Below are 3,826 nucleotides of genomic sequence, written 5' to 3'. Positions count from 1 at the left end.
AACATCGACATTTTCTCCCGTCGGCGCAAACCATGGTTGTGCCTCCTTAGTCTATACTAATATCTTATAAATTATATACACAGAGCTTTGATAGACCCTGGAAAACCTGAAAATATAGGTTTATAGGGAAATTTCAAACTCAGAGAATTTTATTTTTCAGACTCCTTTTAACAACAGAAAAGCTTGTATTTTAGGGTCTCGAGTACCTGATCTTCAAAATTTTCTCCCTTCGGGGCCAACCATGGTGGCCCCTCAGGATATTTTGAGTAATTGAGTAATGCCTGTGTAATGTAGGGAGATTATGTATCAGGGAAAATAAGCCGTAATTTTCTCCCAAAACTTTGGGAAACTCAGAGAAAATAACTCGTTGATTCTTATTTTAACCCTGGACTATTCCTATAGGAGATCTACCATTTTGATTGACGTTTACACCACGGGTTTTTTTCTTTTGTTTACTTCAGAGAAGTGTAAACGTCAATCAAAATGGTAGATCTCCTAAAGGACTATACTCAACTTTACAGGGCTAAACTATCTCCCTTACCTAATTTTGACATAAAAAACTGTCATACAAACAAATAATACTCTTTGTACCGCATCTGTATGAATTCTTTTTTTGCGTAAAAATTTTTCTAGTGGGGGGGGGGGGTGCGAAAAAATATTGGGCCTTATGAGGGGGGTTCGAAATTTTTTTCCAGGCTAGAAGAGGGGGTGCGAAAATATTTTGGGATTTTTCAAAATATCCTCCACTCCCCCCTAGTAGATACTTTCTGACCACTCCCTTAGAATAGGGATATCCGGATCCTCAATTTGCCAGAAATTTTATGGGCTTCCCTTTCTTAAAAATATTATGACAAAATTGTGTGCACAAAATAATGTCACTGATGCCAGAATTATTTTGACATTTTCTCAAATTAAACAACAGATCAAAATGTGCTTTAGAAACTAGTGAATTTATGACACCATGGCGTACTACAGCGGTTGTCTAATTTCTAGAATTTTATTACTAACAGCTTACGTAGCAAGGTTGTCAAATCAGAAGGTTTGGTTGCGAGCGAAGTGGGTAGAATTTCTTTTGCAATTCTAAGTAGTAGGAAGAAATTTACCGATATTTCCAGAATGTTTTCTAGAGACTATCAGAAATATTTTCTTCAAATATCAGACTTCAAGACTTTTAAGACATTTCCAGTTCTAGCAGACAAAGAAACCGTGTAATTAAGAGTTTAGTCAATTCAGTCAAATCAAAAACTTTGCTGAAAAATTGACATTTTCCCAATTTTCAACTTCTTATTTCTAGAATCATTTCCCTATGGCTCACTGCTCTCTGAAGGTCTATTTTCTAGCAAGAGTTTTTAACATAGAAAATTGGCGAGCACTTTTCATGTAGCACTTTTCATGTCGCTACCTTTCAAACTTTTCAAAAATACCACCATCAATTTTAAATAGGTCAAGTGTCCTGATATTAGTGGGTTTCATGATGAAAATTTTGAAAAATAGGAATTCAAAGATTGGCTAAAACCATCAATTTCAAGGGACTCTAGAAAGAAATTTCCTGACTTTTCCCTGACTTTTGAAGAATTTTACAAAAATTCCCTGGCTTTTCCAGATTTTCCCTGACTTTTTCTAAAAATAGCCCTTTTTCCAGGTTTTCCAGGTTTTCCCTGACCGCTTTAGCATTAGCCTGCACAATTCATTTACCATTGGATATATTCTTTCAATACATGCTCCAAAGGCTAGATTTTTGAAATTCTCAATGAGGGTTATCTTGCAGTAAATAACTTGAGCTGAAGAATATCTAAGATTCTGCTTTTACTTTTTTTCATTTTTCGTATGCTCCAAAGGCTAGATTTTTGAAATTCCCAATGAGGGTTATCTTGCAGTAAATAACTTGAGCTGAAGAATATCTAAGATTCTGCTTTTACTTTTTTTCATTTTTCGTATGCTCCAAAGGCTAGATTTTTGAAATTCCCAATGAGGGTTATCTTGCAGTAAATAACTTGAGCTGAAGAATATCTAAGATTCTGCTTTTACTTTTTTTCATTTTTTGTATGCCCATTAAGGTTCATCTTTTAAAAAAAAGCCATATCAAATAGGTTAAGTGAATAAGACCAACCAAGAATGTTTAACCTTACAAATAGGGTACAATACATTGTTATCATGAGGACCCACATGGTTGGGTCTGAATAGAAAATTTTGGAAAATTTATACTTCAAAACAGCCTGTAAGAGCCCTGAAAATAGAAGATTTGATTGAAAAAAGAAATTCAAGTATTTTCAAGTATTCCAATTTATCATTTTCAAGTATATACTGGAAAAATGGGCATTTTTTCAAAAACTCCAGTATAATCAAGTACCAATATTTTTTTCCAGTATATTCAAGTATTTTCAAGTATTTCCAGTATCGCTGGCCACCCTGCTTATGGACCCAATGGGCACAAACGTTTTTTGGACGTCCAATGTACGTTTCTAGGACGTCCAAAGGTCTTAAAGCTGACTATTGAATGTCCATAAGACGTCGCATGCCCATAGGGGAATAACCCCAGAGACCAAAAAAAAGAAAAGATTTCCAGCACTGATTGCAGAATTCATATCCAATTCTTTAGGAAATTGTACAGAAAAAATACTCACAAAATTGTGAGATTCAGAACATTCTAAGAACATTTAAAGCTAGAAACTAAAAGCCTTCGAAAACTTTGCTCTTATATAAAAAACGCGTAAGCTGAAAGAGTAAGCAAAGTCAAAAAAAGATCGCTGTCATTATTACACAAGGTCACCTTAGCGACATCATCTGTAAAAAGCCATGAATGGCTTCAGGCTAGGTGGAAGCCAGCAACATTATAATCATCCATAAGCCTCCATGTAGAAGCTATACAAAAGCATCATTTTCAATTGTGCAGATATCTCAATTTCCAATGAAACATGATAAAGCATAAAACTTTATATCCAAAAGAACATTTGATTGATGATTTGATAAATATCAAAATGACAAGCTCGTTAGTATTCTATTCTTAGTCGTATCAACCACACTATATAATCACTTTATATATGTTCAATTTCTTGAATTTCTGACCCGGCGAAAAGGGAACTTGGGTGCCGGGTATATGCAAGCCATAAGGGTCCCTTTTTTAAAACTTGGAGAGTCTCACAAAGGGTTACAAAAACGATAATTTAGCAATTGAGTCACTGAAAGGGGAAAAAATTACGGAATATCAAAAATCGACTCCCTCAAATCTGGTAAATTTGAGCTAAAAAAGGAAAGATTGTCTCTCAAAGGGTCGCAAAAACGTCGAAATTCAGTCTCTCAAAGGATCGATTTTCGAAACATTTGCTCGGACATACCAGTCACCTCGCAAACCTAGTACCCTCGCCGGATTTCTGATTAAACATTCTATGAATTGGTCAATGTTAAGAAGGCAAACCAAACTTCTGGAACACCATGTTCTATTGAATAAAATGATTCTTATATGAGAACAGAGTACCTTATTGGCCCTTTTTACGCCAGCCCTTATTGGCGTTATTTTTGGGCTCGTGGCGTAATAAGGGCTAGTGTTAAAAGGACCGGCGTAAAAAGGGCCAAAATTTTGCAATTTTTACCAATTTTTGACCATTTTCTCAATTAAAAGGATTTTAGGCATGATTAAAGTATGAAAACTATCCATTTTTTTACTCTATATCCAAAACTTCACGAAAATCAATGATTTTCAATGGTATTTTCAACAGTTCAATACTGAAAAATGACATTTTATAATGCAAGTTTTAGTTAATACTTACTGTATTGGCGTTATTAACGGTCCTAATTATTGGCGTAAGCCCAAAATTAGGCTGTGGCG

Source organism: Clytia hemisphaerica, unplaced genomic scaffold, assembly GCF_902728285.1.
Source record: "Clytia hemisphaerica strain Z4C2 unplaced genomic scaffold, Clytia hemisphaerica genome assembly, whole genome shotgun sequence".
Taxonomy (NCBI): Eukaryota; Metazoa; Cnidaria; class Hydrozoa; order Leptothecata; family Clytiidae; genus Clytia; species Clytia hemisphaerica.
This window is presented reverse-complemented; position numbering follows the sequence as displayed.